This window comes from Equus asinus, chromosome 21 (assembly GCF_041296235.1).
Source record: "Equus asinus isolate D_3611 breed Donkey chromosome 21, EquAss-T2T_v2, whole genome shotgun sequence".
NCBI lineage: Eukaryota > Metazoa > Chordata > Mammalia > Perissodactyla > Equidae > Equus > Equus asinus.
Window position 1 is genome coordinate 57,267,899 of NC_091810.1, and position 20,738 is coordinate 57,288,636.

The 20,738-nt window shown below is 42.6% G+C and overlaps 1 protein-coding gene across 8 annotated transcripts in view; it reads right to left on the reverse strand.

The window, feature by feature from the left end:
* The window catches only part of MYRIP (myosin VIIA and Rab interacting protein), a 339,379-nt gene that overhangs the window by 268,333 nt on the left and 50,308 nt on the right, over window positions 1–20,738 (reverse strand). The window contains exon 3 of one of the 8 annotated variants that reach the window (XM_070492580.1): window positions 12,290–12,455. The exons of the other annotated variants lie outside the window; for them this stretch is intronic. The gene's annotated coding sequence lies outside the window, so the exon portion shown is untranslated. The remainder of the gene's footprint in view (window positions 1–12,289; window positions 12,456–20,738) is intronic. 8 annotated transcript variants of the gene reach the window in all.

A 20,738-nucleotide genomic window follows, 5' to 3' on the forward strand; every position in this document is an offset into this window, starting at 1 on the left:
TAGAGAACAGCAGTATCTTTCTACAACACCACCTTGTCCTTCTCAGCACCCTTACTCACCTTACAAAGGGGACTCACAAGTGTCACGTGTTACCTAGGACTTTATGGCTTTTTTCATTTAAACATATGCTCATCATAAAAAATTCTGCAAACACAATAAAGTATAAAGGAAAACTACTCATAATACCATCACCAAAAAATAACCAATGAGTTACCCTGTGTATGTTCACGCAAATTTATGGATATGTGATTCAACTGTGTTAAATATACACACATATAAAATGCATACTTCAGCATATTTTTATTGGCTATTTAATATCTATCTACTATTAAACATACATTAAACATATTTTACTTCCCAGTTCTTTAGGACCCCTACGTGTCTTATAAATGGGGAGACTAATAAGAATTAGGATAAATAGACTGCTAACATATACAGATACAGGTGTGCATAGTCAGTTTGAGTATATGTATGTATATACACACATATATATGCACTTATATATACTCATTGATAATATGTATTATTTACACACACTCTCCTTAATTCTACTTCTGGAATAGGTCCTATGTTATGATTATAGACTTATTTCCTCCTTGGAATATTGGCTATGAACTGTCATTCATTTCAGCATATTACCCTGCCATTAAGCATTACATTATGCTTCTGTGATTGTTAAACATAATTCTAGAACTTCAAAATCATTACAATTCTAAGTTATTTTTTCCAAATATAGGCAGCAAAAATGTGAAAAGGAAAAAATCTTTTTAGAAATTATAAATTTGAAATTTTTTTCGTTACAAAACTAAAATAGGCAATTTGCAAAAAGTCTGCAAAACAGAAAAGGCTATAAACCCAGGCACTATCCCGTGAACCTAAGACAACCACTGTTACCTTCTGCTTTGCGATTGACATACACATGCTCAGGGACATGTGTGTGTTTTATTAGTTGTAATTCCAGTGATCATAATATTCTATATCCTGCTTTATTTTTTTTAACTACTCCTTGCCCCTTTTCCCATGTAGCTACATAGTCTCCATGAGCATCTGCAGAAAGGACCGGATCATGCTAGAACGTTGCCCACTCTGGCTATTTTCCTGCTGGAACGCTCTGCTATGAGCTGGCTGCTCTCCTTCTGCTGTCTGATGGAACCAGCCTCTTCCCTCAGGAGTCGGTCAGAGGCAAAAAAAAGAGAGATGAATCAAAAGTGAGCCAATTTTGTGGCTCATTAGAAAATTCATTCATGGGATTTGAAATTTTAAATCTGAAGCCAAAATGAGATTTGGGGGCAGCCTGCAGCTTTCCCAGGTCCAGAAATTACATTTTAAAATTGACCCAACAATTGAATGGCTGACGTTTGAGATTTTGTTAAAATATTTGACATGGGGGACCCACAGAGGCTGACTGAGCTACCAGTGTATGGCTAGCCAGCGCTGACCAACTTTGGTCATCCCTCAGGACATGACACGTCTCCTACGAGGAAGGGAAGATAATGTGGTGGGAAGAGCATGGACCCTGGAGATAAGCTATGAGGGTTCAAACTCCAGCTTCGCCACTTGTAAGCTATAGAATGTTAGGCACTTTCCATGCCTCAGCTTTCTTATCTGTTATATGAGCACCTACTGACCACCATAATGGCTTATATTAAGACAGAAAATGCCAAGTTTTGGTGAGGATAGGGAATAATCGGAACTCTCATATGTTGCTGGTGCAAGTGTAAACTGGTACAAATGCTTAGGAGAACTATTTGGCAATACCTGCTCTGGCTAATGCATACATGCCTTCTGACCCAGAAATCCCACTCCTAGCAATATACATAACATGAATCTGGTCATATGGTCACCTCAAGACAGAATGCACACAGCAGAAGCACCTGCAACAGGTCCAGAGTAGAAACTACCCAGATGTCCACACAGACTGTAGAATAGATCAACAAACACATTGAATATTCTAGAGTAACGAGAATAAACAATCTATAACTACACGTAATGTGTGGATAACTCTCATAAACAATATTGAACAAAAGAGGCCCAACTTGAAAGTGATTGTATACAGTGTGATTCTATTTGTTTAAAAATAGGCAAAATTGATCATGCTACTAGAAGTTCAGATGGACCTTGTCCTTGAGGTGCAGTGACTAGAAGGGGACACACAGTGGCTTCTGGAAGCTGGTGATGTCCTGCTTTTTGATCTGGACGCTGGTGACACAAGGGTGTTCAGTTTCAAGGTTGGTGCCAAGTTTCCCTGTTTTCTCCTGGGCATAGAGACCTCAGTTTAGCTACAGCTGGTTGGGAGCTGTTTCTCTAAACCTTCATCCTTAATTCCCTCTCATTCTTCTTATTTACTCTGACTCTCCCTCTACCTTTACAATCCGACCTATGATTTAATTCACTACAGTTCTAAATTACCCTTCTTCCTCTCCTAAAACAAGGTTATATAAAATGAGGTTAATTCTCCCCTGGTAATAATTCAGGAAAACTAAAAGCTCTCTTAGCACCACTAAACAAAATTCACTATTGTTATGAAAGTTAAAAGTCAGCAGTGGCTATAATTTAGCAGTTAACTTGTCATTAGTTGTTTTTATTTTTCTTATTAAATCATATCTTTCAGGCCTCTGGTCATTTTGTAGCTCTTACCTGAGTCCCCTTTATTAGCTCCCTTTTTATTTGGGCTCATACACGAAGGCCAGGCCCAAAGAAAGGCCATATTGGATGCTACTGGACAAACTCCACTTCCTCTGATTGGTGACAGGCCTTGAATACACAAGCACCAAGTGGCCCACATAGCAGAGACTGGCTTGTCTTGAGGACAAAGAGCAGGAGTGTGTCTGAACTCCTATCCAGAGGCTTTGCCCCTGCCTGAGATGCTGTTCAGGGGAGCCATGGCACAGAGAAGGTGCATGGCAATGTTCACACCATTTTGCTTTTCAAAAGTGGGGAGACAAAGGACATGAGCAAAATGCACCGAATGTTCGCCTCAGAAACCTGCGTGAAGATAAAGTGTCAAAGACTCCAACTTGTAAGAAAAGATTATTTTTCAATAAGAATAGCATACTAGTCATAAGGAACAGCCCTGCCGCTGTCCTGGCAAACAGGCATCTTGTCCCAAGTACACTGAAGGCAGCTCTGTCTGTCTTTGGAAGATGAACACACCAGAGTCAGACTGCTGTTATCAGGAAGGCAGCCAGATTCATGCACCTGACTTTAAATCTCCTGGCTGAAACCAGAATCCTCAGCATGGGTGGACTAGAATACAACCATGGTCAATCACAGCAACCAGGAATCTGACAAGGAAAGGGCAGGAATAAAGGACAGGTGTGGTTTGCAATGACCTTTTCAAATTATTTCTTGATCCCTTAAACTAAACTGTCTATTCTTACTGGTGAAAGCCAAGAAAAGAGCAGTATGGTTTGACAGAAGGAAGTGCAAGACTCTAGTTTCTCTTTTACACTTTACTCTTTGGCCTTGTGCAAGGCACATGCAAAGTGCTAACACCTCAGAGAGCTCGTCTCTAACATGGGGAGAAAAACGACTTGCCTGTAGGAAGGTAAGAGATGGGTCACCCATGACCTCTTGGAGTATCTTCCAGTTCTAAAATCTAAGATTCAAGGGCTGGAAGCACCAAATGATTTAACTTGGGCTGGAGCGTGGTGGTCAAGGGGTAAGGCTTGGAGGTGCAGGCAGATCTGGGCTTGAAGAGCAGCTCTGCCACTGTGGAGCTGGGTGACTCAGGGTCAGTGACTTCTCCTCACTGAACCTCTGTTTCCTCAGCTGTAAACTGGGGATAAGAATGCCCACCTCACACAAGTACTCTAAGAACTGATTTAGACCAAGTCCATGAAGCACTGAACTAAGCCTGACCACAAAGGCAGGTGGTTTAAGGACCTGGAGAATGACAACCTGGACATGGTCCAGTTACTTCACTTCAGAGTGAAGGAGATATATACATACACATACACATATACATGACATATATATATCATTTACATTTACCCACAGATAATGTTTAAAACTTAAATATAGATCACAAGTGCTCAAGAGGGTGCTTAGAGTCTTGGGAGAAATCTGCCAGGGTTAGGAGCCCGGAACTGTGAGCTCCCTGTCCTGAGCACCATTTCAGGTAGGGTGGGGAGCTCTCATTTGTCATGATGTAAGCATATCTCTGTGTGCTGCAGTTACAGGGTCTGCCTTCTGGTGCTTCCCATCTTCTCAAGTTGCAGTGCAAAACACCAGGCTGTGCACTGAGCATGGCCAACGTGGGCCTCCAGAGAGGCCTCATTGTTCGAGAACTGGCAGCCCACCCTACCATGTCTTATTTGCTTCCTCAAGACACTGAGGCTCTCGAGTTATAAGTGTACATCTAAGCCACGCAGTCGGCCTTCAGTGGCCCTCTCCCATTCCCATTTCCACCCAGCTCCATGAATACTCATCACTCTTCTATAGAGGCTGCACTGGCTATACTGTGGTTCTGGCTCCTCCCTTGAAGGGACTGTGGCCAATGCTAACATTTCCAAATTTCCCACAAATACAGGATGCAGAATGAGAAATTGGAATTCTGGGAATTCTTGGGAAATCTCAAAGTCATAAGTTTCTTAAAAAACTTCCAACGTTCTTCATACTCTTTATGCATTATTACAAATAACTAAAAGATGTGTTTAACAAAAAGAAATATTCAGTTTAGTAGCATTTACAAAGAACTGTAGCCCATACCAAATAGTCAAACACCAGAAAACAAGGGTGAACATTATTTGGTAGTATTTGAATAATGTAATATTCCAATCTCCTAGCAAAATTAACAGCACTACACAGACTTACATATTGAAATTGCCAATTTAAGGGCTTACTTGTTTTCCAAAACTTAACATATCGTGAAACATCACTCACAGGATTTGTATAAAGTATACCATGCCTATAAACTTATTAATATTTATTTTATTTGCAAAATTGACTTAGTTTCACAGCAGCTGGTGCCATAGACACACACTTATAACACAGAAATAGCTACAAGCAAGAATGACTAATGGGACCATCACTGCTTCTCTCCTACCTGCTCTGTCCTGTTCCTAGAAATGGCCTTGACCTTCACCTCTGTGTGTCAGTGTTTTCTGTTCTTCCTTTTGCTTGACAGCAGTGGACCCCTTCAAACTAATAACAGCTCGCCACTGATTGTTAAACTTTATTTCTTAGAAGAAAATTATAATACTTTCCCCTATTTTCGTGATGTCGCTACTGATTTTTCTTGGGATTTAGGATTTGGGAAAGCATGCAAATTCCCCAAGTCATGCTGGGAAGGAATTCCCATATGGAGACATGAGCCAAGGCTTCCAGTGGGGATGCCTGGCCTCCAGTGCTCTCTTTTCTTCCTACAGAACTACTTCCCTGACTTCCTGATTCACTTCTCCTCCCTGAAGCTATAGGAAGGTTCCTACTCTCCTCATAACTCCTGGGCCATATTATGACAATCCACTCAGTTCATGAATGTGCTTTATTCTTCAGTTCCAGTGTTCCTTGAGCACCAACTGTCTGTGATCTACAGAACCCCTCCTTGCCTTGTGCACCAGCATCTCCACGACCTTGACAACTGACAGTCACCCCAACTGCCCACAACCTTGTCTGAGACCTTCCAGTCCCCCAAGGCCCACTTTATCTCTACCTCCCCCCGTTTAAAGAATTTAAACCGGTGGTGCAGAGTCTGTGACTTTACACAGGCACAAAAAACACCACCTGAACTCAGGAACGTAGTGTTGTAAGGAGGGAGCCAAGGGTCAGCGCAAGGAGGTCTGCCCCAGGACTCCTATCCCAGTTAATGCCAAAGCAGAAGGCAACACCAGGCAAGGCAGGGAAGCTGTCGCTAACACACAAGTCAACGAAATGGAACAAAATGTCATCAGGTCACAGGAGGAGGAAAACAGATCAGCCTGAGAGTGGGAGAGGGAAGCTCAAGCCTGGGGTGGGGAAGGGCACCTTCTCGTTTGTTTTTTTTAAGATCGTCTCATTTTTATTCACTTGATATTTTTATTATCCTCATTTTGGGTAAAACACCAATCTTGTCCTACCACTGGCCCTTTAACCACATAAACACAAGCATCACAACCACATAATAACCAACTGACAACAACCTCGCTCAGTCATTGCCTGGACCTTCCCCACTTGTATTTAACATGTTCTCTCTCAGACCTCGTCTCTGGACAACTGTGAACTCAGTGTCTTCTCCAGAAGTTCCTGCCTTATGGTATCTAGATTCGTTCTCCATCATAGGAGTGTCCCTGCCACTTGGTTCTTGGCTTTTCTAAAATGACTTCTCTTGCTTTTATCACTTTAGCTTTGGGAAGAGGCAATTTCTATCTGCTCTGCCCACTTCTTTGGTAGAGTTGCCTTCAAATTCTGCAGTCGAAGAGATGGAGCTTTCAAAGACACCTGAGCAATGGATTATTCTATCATTTCCTGTCGCCCTCAACTCTTGATTGAATGCCTTGCTGTATATTGATAACATTTCTCATCTATGAGGAGACTTTCGATTTTTAGAAAGATTAAGAATAACTCAGGCACTGCTCTCTTTCTGCTTCTTCTCCAGCTGGACTCCAGAGCTAGATTCTGGGTATCCTATCGCATCTCATCAGATCCCGCAGCCCACCACAGTAAGATATGCAAAAGAAAAGAAGAAAAATAACTCCTTTGTTCCCTGTGGACCAGTCCTGTCCTTCTCTGAGCTGTTTGCCTCTGCCTGTGCTGTGGTGATCCCACCCGCTTAGCACACTGGGATGAGCTCTTCTCCAACTCCCAGCCTGGGTTCCAGGCTCGTCTCTAAGACCTGGGCATGGTGTTGTTCAACTTGTTTCCTGAAGCCTGCATCTCAAGTGTGAGCTTACACCCTCTCTGCAGGAAAAAGTCCTGAGGGTAGACATGTAAAGCAAAGTCTATCACTTCTGCTGCTTCTGCCCTCCCTGGCTCTAGGCTTGCAGAGCTGGTGTGCCTCTTAGAAGACCACATGCCATGCTGCAGTTACTGCTCCACATGCCTGCTTCCCTGGGAGACCACCGCCTGTACTTTTAGGTGTAGTAAGGAATCTGGTGCATGGCCACAGCATCAAGCAATGTTGGCTGAACTACATCCAAAATTCCCCAAAGAAGACAAAAGTACTAAGTACTGTCATATCACAATGTTAGCCAATGTATGGTAGGATAGTATAACTCAGCGCTCTCAAACTTTCCTGGAGGCCTTGTTCAAACACACATTGCTGAGGGCCACCCCCAGAGTTTCTGATTCAGTAGGTCTGAAGCAAGAGAATTTCCATTTCTAACAAGTTTCAGATGATTCTCATGCTGCTCTCTAGGGTTCCAACATAGCTTTACCTACAAAAACAGGTGGTCGTCCAACTTTGACCTGCGGGTCCATAGTTTGCCAAGCTCTGCACTAAAAGGTTCTTAATTCTGAGCTATACACTTTGTAATCATGGTGATTAGACAAGAAATTAGAAAGCTAAGAAAGACACTTTTGCCTGTATTGTTGCTTCTAGATTCACCTAGTTTGTTAGAGGGTCATTTATTTTAGAGCAGTCCTAGAGATGCTGTGTACTCTGTCCTCGTTTAAACTCTGGTCTACACATTATTAGAGTTAACACCATTCATGCAAGTATAACTTTAAATTTTATATGCAAATTATGCTTTAACATATTCAATTCAGGGGCTTATGCCAATGCTCCAAGAAAAGTGTAAGCACATCACTGGGAAGTGAGGCCTGAGGGCCTGGCCTCTGACACTAGGCACTGACTGTATCTAAGACACAGACCTGAGGGGTGGAGAGCAGCCTCAAAGCTATTATGCTACAAGAGTGGAGAGAAAACTGAATGAGTGCTCAGCATCCTTGACTGTGGAGCTCTCTGGCCTCTTCTGGACCAGTACAGACTAGGTCTGTGGACAGTGAAGGGAAGAGATAGAACTCATTCTGAGGGTGCAAGGCTGACTGATAGAAAGACCAATTTCCAGTTTGGAGGTATTTTCCAAATTCCTGTTCTTCTCCAGAATGGCTCTTTACACGCTGGTGCAGCGCTCCTTTCATAGTATCCTACTGCCTCTCTATGGTTGATTACAGTATTGAATTTTCTACATCTTTGCTGATTATCTGTTTAGTAGTTCTATTAATTGTTCAGAGAGGCTGTTGAAGTCTCTATCTCTAACTGTTGATTTGTCTATTCCTGTTTTTAGTTCTACCAGTTTTTGCTTTATGTATTTTCAAGCTCTGTTTTTTGGTACATATACATTTGGGATTGTTATGTCTTCTTGGTGGACCAACCCTTTTATCATTATGTAATGCCTCTCTCCGTCTTTGGTGATTTTCTTTGCAGTTTAGCTTATCTGATATTAAGATAGCCACTCCTGTTTTTTAAAACTAAGGTTTGCATGATAATCTTTTTCCATACGTTCACTTTCAACCTGCCTATATTGTTATATTTGAGGTGAGTTTCTTATAGATAGCATATCATTGGGACATGTCTCTTTTGCTAATTTATATCTTTCCTTGGTGTATTTAGGCTATTTACACTTAATGTAATTATTGATATGTAAGGGCTTAAATCTGCTATTTTATTTTTTTCTGTTTATTCTCTCTTTCATTTCTCTATTTTCTTTGTCCTGCCCTCCTGTGGGTTACTTTAATATTTTTTAGAATTTCATTTCGATTTATCTAATGTTTGAGAATGTATCTCTTTGTATAGCTTTTTCAGTGGTTAGTAGGTAAGACATTTTATCACACTTATCAGTAGGTAAAATTTATCACACTCTACTGATATAGTCATTTTACTAATTCAAGTAAAATATAGTAACCTTATCTCCCTTTAAGTTTGTTTACCCCATTTGCAATATAATTGTCTTAAATATTTCACCTACATACATTTAAAGTCACATCAGACAGGTTATAATTTTTGCTTTAACTGTCAAACATAATTTAGAAAACATATTTAGAAGAGGATAAAGAAAACATTATATTTACTTATATTTTTGCTTGTCAAATTCTTTCTTCTTTTCTGATACTCTAAGATTTCTTCTTTTATCATTTTATTCCTGTCTAGAGAACTTTCTTTAGCCAGTTTTTTATCAAAGGTCTGCTAGCAACAAATTCTTAGTTTTCCTTCCTCTGAGAATGTCTTGATTTCCCTTCACTCCTGGAGGACATTTTCACTACGTATTGGATTCTGGGTTGACAGTCCTTTTCTTTCATCACTTGAAAAATAATGTGCCACTGCTTTCTGGTCTGCATGTTTTCTGTTGAGAAATCTATCATTCTAATTGTTTTTCCCCTCTAGATAGGGTGTCATTTTCCACTGGCTGTTTTCAAGATTTTTTCCTTTTTTAGTTTCAGACGTTAGTTATGATGTGTGTTGGTGCGGATTTCTTTAGGTTTACCTTAAGATTCACTCAGCTTCTTGAATCTGTTGGTTTGTGTCTTTTGCCAAATTTGGGAATTTTTCAGCCATTATTCTTTCAAGTACTTTTTCAGCCCTCTTTGTCCTGGGACTCTGATAACAGGAATGTTAGATCCTATCTTATAGGCCCACAGGCCCCTAAGGTTCTGTTCATTTTTTTTATTCCAGTCTACTTTCTCTGTGTTGTTCACATCTGGTCATTTCTACTGTTCTTTCTTCCAGCTCATTGATTCTTTCTTCTGTTTTTCCATTCTGCTATTGAGTTTCAGTTATTATATTCTTCAATTCTAAAATTTCCATTTGGCTCTTCTTTATATCTTCTTTGTCTCTGCTGAAACTTTCTACTTCTTTCTGAGGTTTTTTGTTTTATTTTGTTTTTTTGTTTGTTTCTAGCATGTTCAAAAATGCTCAGTGAAGCATTTTTATCATGGCTGCTTTAAAATATTGCCTGTTAATTCTATCATCTCTGTCATCTCAGCGTTGGCATTGATTGACTATCCTTTTTTCATTCAGTTTGAGATGTTCCTGGTTCTTGGTATGTGAGCAACTTTTTATTGAAGCCTGTACATTTTTTGCTTATGTTCTGAGTCTCTGGATCTTAATTAAGCCTGTTTTAGCTGGCCGTCTCTCATACCAGTGTGGCATTGTTACTGCCAGATAGAGGTAGAAGTCCAGGTTCCCCACCTGGCTTCTGTTGACACCTGGGGAGGAGGTTCCTTGTTACTGCTGGGTGGGAATTTCAGCCCCTAAATGGTCTTCACTGACTCCACAGTCTGGATGGCCTCATTATTGCTGCACAATAGTGAAAGTTTTGACTCTTCACTAATCTCCTCTGACACCACCCTGGCTGGCAGCAGGAGGGGCACCTTGTTTCTGCCAGGTACATGTAGAAATCTCGCTTTCCACATGGCCTCACTTACACCACAACAGAAGTGGGGGCTTGTTATTGGCCATGGAGGATAAAAGTTCCAGCTCCCTACTTTGCCTTCTCTGAATAGGGGTGGGGGACACAGGTATTTCTCTGTGGTGTTTGGATGGAGAATAGCAGTTATTGTCTAAAAGTTTTCTGTCTTGTTCAGCTGTTCCTTTCCTGGTCCTTAGGCTATTGTTGGGGCATTTTTTGTCTGTGACCATTTGTGTTTCTAGGTTGCCAGATTTTTTACTTCTAAGTGTCATGTGTGTATATATATATATATATATGGCAAAAAGAAAACCCAGGGAACTCACCACTGTGTCCTTCCTCAGTTCCCAAGGTACTTAACCAGTCTGCCTTCTTCTGTCTCTCTTGTAAAATCTTCTTGTGTTTATCTTAAATATAGTGTGCAGAGTTTTTAGTTGTACCTAGTAGAAGGAATAGGGACAAATACCTCTATTCTATCTTCCTGGAAGAAGAAGTCTACCAGCTGTTGGCATTTTTAAAACGTACCTAGAATTGGGTTATAATATCCCACATGAATATGTGTGAATTTTATAACAAATTTATTTCTCAATGTTCAAAATTCAAACCCCCCCAAAAAACAAATTTATTTTAAATAATGATTATTTGCATTTAAGCAATACAGTGAGTTTAAATATTCCCTTGAAAGCAGGTGGGAGTTGGGGACTGTAGATCTCCTGACATTTAAGTGAATACCTAACTGCACTAGAAAACAAAAACTAAACAAGGGGCACGTTGTCACGATTGAGGAAACAGCACAAGACTGTCTGTGCTCCCTTGCTGTGCTGCTTTATGTAACATGCTTAACTCCTGGGGACTTAGATTCTTCACTCATTAAATAAGCAGGTTATACCTGAATTTAGGACTCATTTTTAAGTTCTACTTTAGCTCTTAAATTCTATCATTTATTCTGGAATATTCTCTCTCTACTTCAGAGAGGAAACTAAGGTTTGATAATGTCAGGTCTAGGGACAGGCTTCCCAAAGTTACAGGGAAGACATGAAGATCACATGAAGTTTTTCCAACCAGAGGCATCCTTGCCGTTCTCAATAGTGGCAAGAGTAGACCAGGATCTCTCCCATGTCAGGTGATCTTTTGAGCACATCAGCAATACTGAGGACTTTAATGGCACATTACAGCACAGTGTCTCCAGAGTGAGGGGACTAGAGGACAGGGACCAGCTGGTGTGATTCCTGAAGAAACAGCCCAGAAGGGAGGCTCTGCTGGACTGTGGGGCTGCAATATACAAGACTCAGGAAACCGCCTTCGAGGCAGAAATGTTTCTCTGGGATTAAACACTCCAGGGGCTGCATCCAAGGCCAATTAGTCATGCTGGGGTGCCTGCATGTGTGACAGCTTCTACTTAGTATTTAAAAGCTTCCCTTTCATATTTAAGCTGTCAAAGCAGAAAGTGTGATTTTCTCAGAAATCGCCTCTTCATTGGCCCCCCATCCATTTTCTACTTCATACGGAAATAATTTGTTTCTACAATCAAAAAGAAAAGAAGCCACTGAACAGTTCCTATAGAAGGTATACAGGGAAACAGGAAATGCATAGAACTCCCTAAATAAAAGGTGTCAGAATCCCTGATTCTAAGGGGAAAACGTCCCGGCAGCTGACAGTCTCCTTTGGCCATAGCAGGTCAGCACACGAGTGAATGAATGTACAAAATGATGAGAGACATCCAAGGTCTAAGTGAGTAAGCGTCACTGTAAAACAAGCACTAGTATTTCTGCCCATAGAGAATCATCTAATAACAAAAAAAGGGAAAGTACCTTACTTTAGGAATAGCCAAACTATAAAACTATTTAAATATACTAAATATATATGAACATTTAAGGGTAACTCTAATTATTTAATTCCTGGACCAGATAAAACAGCCAGGAGTAAGCCACTAACAGCTCTCACCCTGAGTTCCTATGAGTTCTTACTGTGTTCCAGGGGCTGTCCACAGGGCTTTCCATGTATTAATTCATTTTACTCTCCCAACACTCCAGGCAGGTACTCTCAACATCTTCATCGTACAATGGGGAAAGTGGAGGCACAAAAAGATGAGGGAACATGCCCGGGATCACACATCAGGTGAGGATTCTTTGGCTACAAAACAAACCAGCATCAATGAACCCCTTAGTTTTTATATTTTCAGCAAGACAAGTAGTGAAATTGAGTGTCTCGCATTAAATACCAATCCTATGCCTTTACTCTGAGATTCACGTAAAATGAATAAATACTGTATGAAGGAAGGGGGATTAAAAATACAGTCAACAATGAATTTTAGTCTTTCTGTCTCCCTTTCTCTTGTACCACACACACCCCAAAGCATGGGAGGCAATGTAGGCCATCATGGACCTCCTTCAGGACCACACAAAACTGTTTATGCTCTCACAGCAATAGAAGCTTCTAGGATCTGGTTCTGGATAACTCAGCTGGATAAACGTGATTCCAGAGGAACTAACCCAGGAGAGGAAGAAGGAAAAGGCAGGAAGGGAAGGGAGAGAGTGGGAGGGAAGGGCCACATGGCAAAGGCCCAGGGTCTGCGGAAATGCAGGTCCTGTCAGGGCTCAGAGATGCAGCACAGAGAGGGAGACAGCCACAGCCACTGTGCTGGCTGACCTGGGACCTCTCCTGAGCCTTGGTTCAGGGCTGGGCAAGATCTGGCACGAGCACTCAGGTAGGCTCCAGCAATGGTGACTAGGGCAGTGGGGTAGGGGGTCCTGTAGATGGGATTCGGAGAGCAACACAAAACCATGTCGCTCCCACCAGGGGCCTGGTACAGTCTTGGGAAGTGAGAAAGCCCAGGCTCCAGGCACATTTCCAGCATGGAATAGGGCAAAGGCACAGCCCAGGCTACCTTACGCTGGATGAGGAGTGGACCCTGGTGGCTGCAAGATGCTCAGCCTGGAAGATATAAAAGGTGAGCTAAGCATTGCAAGGTGGGAGATGACTGGGGAAAGCTGTCACAGCTACACAGGCTAAGCAAACACGAACATTTGGGCGAACCTGGCAGAGGCCAAGGATATGCCATTCCAGCGCTAACTCCAGAGGTGGTCAGAACCAAAGACCCTGCCAAACTACTAGGCAGGTCACCACATCTGGAAACCCAGAATCTGGCTGGATGCCAGAGGTAGGCACTCTAGCTCCAGCCTGAGGCATGGGGATAAGGATCATCCAAGGAAGGAGGCTTAAGTCCTACACCTCCCTATGCAGAATGGGAGCTCTGAGTGAGGGCAGCAGGGGGCAGGTGAACTGCAGCGGCCTGGGATTCAGAGGGCACCTGGGGCCCAGCTCTTCCAGGGATTCAAGGCATCAATCCAATTTCCAGCAAAGGGATCTCTAGGCTGAAGCAGAAATCTCCCATCTGAGAGAAGGGGCCCATTATAAGCCACCCCAAGAGTCAGAGAGGTTATTCACGAATCTCCTTATGAAGGTATCATTACTGAGCAAAGGCTTGCCACCCAATGTGCATAAAGAGCCAATTATGAAGAGCATCAGCCTTTATTTGCTAAGAGTAGCTTTATTTGCAAGATCCATCTGCAAGGAGGTAGGGGACATATGCTCTCAGATCTGTCTCCCCGATCCAGGGCTTAGGGTAAAATTTATGGGATGAAGGGCAGGACAGTCTGAAGTGTGGAGATAGAGGACTGGAGGTAAGGAAAAGTGAGGTAACTGATGACCTGCGCAAGTGTAGTCAAGCTTCATGCTTTGTAGGACGTATGTTCACAAAATAGTGGTGTTAGCATGATCTGAGGATGGAGTTTTCAGCCCTTTGATGTCAAAAAAGTCACTTATCGGGCATTTGTGTAGGCCCAGTTAAAGGGTTGGTGGTCTCAACTGGCCTGAACTGGACAAGGGGTCTCAATTCCTGAAAAATCACTCTTAATTACTCTGCTGATAAGATGGGGTCAGCTGAACTGGTCCTAGGGGGCCTGTGGTTACAATGTCAGCTTAGAAACTGGACGAGGAGGTGAGCCTATTGGCTTCAGGAGCCGAGTAAAGAGGGAAAGGCAGCTGCTGGCCATCAAGGCAGAGACCTGTTTCCAGTCACTAAAGAAGTTCATGGGAACAAGGAAGTTGTCATTCCAACAGCACACCACAGCGGGAGGAAGAAAGTGAAGCCGATCTCCACACTGTCCATCTATGCTCCCCAGCTCTGTGTTTCAGACTGTTTCTGGCTAAATGATTGCATGTGTGAGTGAATTACTGTGCTTGCAGAAAGCTGCTTTTATAGTGGCTGTAGAAGCTTCCCTCTTTCTCCTCTTTCAAGTCCTGAATTCTATGCACACCAAATGCCAGAGAAATGCTTTCTGCAGCCAGAGGTCTGAGGAATAAAGGTCAAGCCAAGAATTAGTGCCACAGAAGCTTTATCAGAGCCCAGGAGAGTGGAGCCTCTGACATTTGCAATGGAAAAGTAAATAAGATCAGGAACTTAGAACCATGAAAGCAATCTAGTAGAAGATTGTCATTGAAGAATAAGAGATTATAGGGAGAATGTATCCAGAATCTACAAATTCGTAACTGTAGATCTTTGAAGGGCTAGACATTAAGAGTGAATAGAGCATTAGTGGGGCCAGCCCGGCTGAGTAGTGGTTGAGTTCATGTGCTCTGCTTTGGTGACCCAGGGGTTTGCTGGTTCAGATCCCGGGTGTGGACCTACACACCACTTATCAAGCCATGCTGTGGCAGGTGTTCCACATATAAAGTAGAGGAAGATGGGCACAGATGTTAGCTCAGGGCCAACCTTCCTCAGCAAAAAGAGGAGAATTGGTGGCGGATGTTAGCACAGGGCTAATCTTCCTCAAAAAAAAAAAAAAAAGTGAATAAGAGCCTTAGTATGATTCCTTTTCTATATGACAAGCACATTTGCAGCATCAAACCCTCTTGGCCATTCTAAAAGCAGATCCTCACAGGCAAAAATATGTGATAACTCACAATCTTATGGTGCCGGAGACATGATACAAGTTATGAATATGAGGCCATTCTAAAGACACATATCATTTCAAAGGTCATGACATACTTGGTCAACCATTAACTTCAGAGAAACATCAAAGGGTTTATTCCATGGTGAGATGCACAAATTCTCCATAGTGAATATGGCATGAAGCCAACATGCTCTCGTTTTAAACTGTACAGAAAGCCAATACCAGAGCATTCTTCTGAGATCACGACACATATGACAATTCTTAATAGCAAAGGCCAATACACAATTAGGTAGCTAAGACTTTAGCTGGATCTTTCAGATACCTTTTCTCATATAGAAAAGGACAAGCCTCAACAAAATTGGAGGAGAAAGTTTACTTTTTGGTCCTATAAACTCCAAACTGCATAAGCTAGCATTCCAAACCAGTGCTGTCCAATAAAAATATAATGTGAGCCATGTAGGTAAAGTCTTTTAGTAGTCACATTTTTAAAAAGTAAAAAAGAAACAGGTGAAACTAATTTTAATTATATATTTTATTTGAAAAGTAATTTTAGATATATTTCAATGTGTTTTCAATATAAAACATTATCAATGAAATATTTCACATTTTTTTCATACTAGATCTTTGAAATCCAGAGTGCATTTTACACTTAGCCTACATCTCAATCTAGACAAGGCATATTTGAAGAGCTCAGCGCCCACGTGGCTAATGACCCTGTAATGTCCCAGCTACAGGTCCCCCATCCTGACTTCAACTCTGCTACTTCCCCCGCCTGCACGTATCCCAAGTTTTAGCAAGCACAAGTACCAGATTTTCTAAGATGGCCTCAGTTTCACCCACTCTGTCCCATGGTGCCTGGGTGCGCCTGTTTTCAGTGCCAAGGCAGCGGGCTGTCTTGGTTACCAGCCCCAGTTCAGGGTGACTGCCTAGGTTTGAATTTACCTCTCCTATGTGCCACCTGGACAAGTTATTTAACATATTTTTAGATCCTCAGCTTCCTCATTTTGGAAACAGATATGAATAGTGTTTTTCCCAAGAAGGAGACATACCTGGAACACCACACCCTATTCAACACGATTAACAATGAGGAAGTAGAATTACGGGCAAAGCAGGCACTTCCTCTCCTGCCCCACCACAGGTCCTGACTGGGGGTTGAGTATGTCCTCTTCTCTTCCTTATCATGCTCCCTGCTGCCCAGATTTTTGATTCAATTGAAAAATCTTGTCTGTCTTCAAGGATCAGATCAAAAACACCTCTCCTCCTCCTTTTCCCTACTTTCCACCTCCAAGGCGGAAGTATTCTTACGGATCTGCCTAATGTTTTTATTTCTCACTCTTGATAGCATCCTAATTACTCAAATCAGACTTAGCTCACCTTCTGGACTCTGCCTCAAGGGTTAAGGCCCTTATTAAATTTGTGAATCCCACCCTCTCTCTCCCTGCCCTTTCACCCCCTTCACATTTGCCCAGAAGGCTCCTGACATTCCATTATGATTTTGAAGCAAATGAATCCAACAGCTTAGATTTAATATATTTGACCTTTTCATTATTGACAAAAGTACCAATCATAAGTAAAAAGAAGATTCAAAAAAAATTCTTGTGGGGGTCCCTCTAGCTTTGAGCTTGATACTCTATAGCCTACCCTCCTCCTCATCTCTGAGGTCCCCACACCTGCCATGACAAGTCTCCAGGTTCTCTCCCAGTGTCTCTCAGTTCTGACTCCTACCAGGCCTTCCCCCATCACAAAGGGAGTCTCTCAAAGGGAGCTGTGTCAGACCTTCCACTCCACCGAGAATGCCCTGCTCTGGGCTCTGTTATTTCAGGGTCCTGCCAGGTGACTGGCTGGCTAATCTGCTTCACCAACGTGAAGGAAAGAACTCCTGCCATGTAGCTTCTTCCCTCTGAGACAGCAGATTCATTACCTGGACAGGTTGACGCCACAGTGTTAGTGTGGAGTCTCAAGAGCTACGGAGGACCAGTGAGAAGATGCTGGGCAGACGCACTCTGTGAACGCATAGCTATTTCATGAGCCACAGGGCATATTTACTCCAACTGAGTAAAGACAAGGCCACCCCACTTCCAACTTCAAAGAAGGATACAACCAGGAGTATTTGTTAATTCATTAGGTCAATTTAAGTGTCCAAACAAAGTATATTGAGAACAAAGGCATTTTACTTTCTGAAGAAGAAACTTCTTGAAAAATGAAGCTCTTACAATAAAATTTTAATTTGTTTAAAATGAAAATGAATTTTGAATGAAGATCACAAACTCATTTTATTAAATGCACTGTGTTCTTTCTACTTTAAAAAAATGGTGATTAATTCTCAAAGGAGTTTCTGCAGAACAGACTAGAAACACAAATTATTTCTAGTTTGGAGAGAGGCTTTGCTTTCCTGCAGTGGTTCTTCCACATCCCCTGGCAGCTCTTATTTATTTCCTCCCAACACTTAGACCTGACTCTCGGGGGATGGAAGATTGCCGCCACCAAGGTGGCAAAGAGGGTGCGGGCCAGGTCAGCAAGTGAGTAATTGATACATTACAGCCACAGACACAGGTCTCCAAATGCAAGTAGGTCCCTTCCTCAACACAGGTGAAAGGAGGAGCTTACATGCTACAGCTGATGGCTGCAGCAGCTAAGCCTCTCAGAAAAAGACTAGGCAGGAAGTGCTCTGCCACTCACACTCCTCCCCCACTTCCTTCCCCCGGCCCTGGCCTAGCCTGAGCCCAGCAGTCCTTGGCAGACATAAGTACACCGGCAGTTCAGCAAACCCTGACAATTAATGGCCAGTTGCAGTTACGGGAAACAATGGCATCAAATCTAACCCCTGCTCCCGACAGGCCAAGTCCATTAGAGCACCAGCAAAGCTTTGGAAGTCATCCAGATGCTAACTAGCTTCTGGCAAGCACACATTAAATGAGAAATTTTAAAGGCTGTGGCTATCTCATAAATGTCTCCAAGATGCAATTTGAAAACCGGAGTACCATACAATTAACAGTCATTTTTAAAACCACTTTGTAAACATGCCCAACAATATAAAATCATAGGGTATGTACTATGATTCTAGTGTAAGTCTGGGGATCTTTCCACGGGCGTCTTCCACAACATGAGGGGCCGGATGGCGGAGGAAGACTGGGAGCTCTGGTATCAGGAATCTCGGGTCCAGGCCAGACTCTACCGCTAACTGCCTGTGCACCCTCCAAGCCCACTTCCTCAGCTGAAGAGTCAATGGTTGAGGCATAATGAATACTTTGGTCCCTTTTAGCTCTCAGAAACTATATTAGTCAAAGTAATACCAGGCTGTAACAAATAAACCCCAAGGTGCCTCCATGACTTAACTCAACAAAGGTTTATTTCTTTCTCACACAAAGTCCCCTGCTGATTATCAGAAACTCTCCTCCATCCAGTGTCTTAAGGATTCGGCTCCCTCCAGCTAATGATGCCATGCCTCAACACAAGACCTCCAAGGGCCCCACAGCAGGCAGACGAGGAGGAGGAGGCACACCAGCTCTTAAGAGCCTTGGCCTGACAATGATACATGCCCCTCCTCTTATAGTCTATTGGCTAGACCTACTCACATGGCCTCAACTTAACTGTAGGGGAGGCTGGGAAAAGTGCAGGAGCATGGAAATACTTGGGGAGCACTATTATCTGTGCCACACAGATGACATTCTACTTATTTATTTTTTTAATTTTTATTTTTGTTGAGGAAGATTGGCCCTGAGCTAACATCTGTTGCCAATCCTTCTCTTTTTGCTTGAGGAAGATTGTCCCTGAGCTAACATCTGTGCCAATCTTCCTTTACTTTGTATGCAGGACGCCACCACAGCATGGCTTGAGGAGTGGTGTGTAGGTCAATGCGCGGGATCTGAACCCGAGAACCTGGGCCACCAAAGCAGAGTGTGTGAACTTAACCACTATGCCACCAGCCAGGCCCCTACTTACTTATTTGAATAATTTAATCCATTTGTCTGAATTAATATCTATTAACAGAACATCATGATATGCTACATTGCAGAAGTCAAGAAAAAGAAGTCCTTAAAATTAAGTCTGCCAGATACACAGAAGGGCAGATGAAGAAGAGGGAACACCAAACCAAATGCCCAACACCCAAACAAACACAGTCCACAAGGTACCTAGGAGGGACAATGTACCAGTCAGGGGCCACGCTCTCCGTAAGTTACCATGACGAGACTGGTGTGCTCAAAGGATGGCACTTCGAGTCTAACAGAGAAAAGAACAAGGCTTAGCCATTCCCACCCCAATCACACTGGATAGTGGTGGTCTTCTGCTAGTCTGTCTACAACCCAGGAAGCTTTATTAAGCATTTCTTCCTCCAGTCAGGGCCTCGCTCCCTTTCTAAGACTTTATTTCTGCCATAAATAATGTCATCAAAAACCTGCTTGGCCAAAAGCCATCTATCGGTGCCTAGTACCAGACCCAGAGTTGGAATAGATATCACAGTGATCCTGGTTGAGGTTCCCACACTTCCACTGTCCCCAGAAACTCAAATTCTAAAAGAAATAAAGCAGTTGGGAAAGGCTTCTGGAATATCATGGCCTTAAATGCAGCATATATGCCTAGTTACATTTTCTACTATACAAAGAATTATTTTTAAGAGTTATATAATTGAGAGAAGGGATGGAGACTTCCTATTATGATGACAAATCTCATTACTGGGAGAACAAAATCATCACAGACAGAGTTGAAGATACTGAATTTTTATGTTAATTAATGTATTATTCTCATTGAATCCTGTGTAGACACTCACAACATATTTAGCCCTATTTACTCTCTTGAAGAGCCAGCCCTGGTGATCTAGTAGTTAAGATGTGGGGCTTTCACTGCCGTGGCCCAGGTTAGTTTCCTGGTCAGAGAACCACACCACCCATCTGTCAGTTGTCATACTGTAGTGGCTGTGTGTTGCTGTGATGCAGAAAGCTATACCACTGGTATTTCAAATATCAGCAGGGTCACTCATAGTGGACAGGTTGCAGCAGAGCTTACAAACTAAAAGAAACTAGGAAGAAGGACCTGGCCACCCACTTCTTAAAAAAGTGGCCATGAAAACCCTATGAATAGCAGCAGAGCACTGTCTAATATAGCATGGGAAGGAGAGAATGGAGCACAAAGACCGAGCAGGGGTCTGTTCTCCTGTACACAGAGTTGCTAGGAGTCAATGGCACTAACAACAAACTTTCCTAAAGGGACCGACACTAGAAGCAGAGAGAGCAATCAAAGCAAAGAAAGATGTAGAGACCTGGAAATTCACGAAAAGATATGCCTCTCAGTGGGCATCACTGATGCCTGGAATTATGGAACATGGGATGGATCCGTTACAGGGAGAACAGAGCCCATTGCATAGGCTGCCTCAGCCCCTCAAAGGCTCCGTCAACAGAGGTGAAGTGAAAGTTAGGGCAGAGTCTCCAGAAATGTCAGCTTTCCTGACAGTCTCAGTACACAG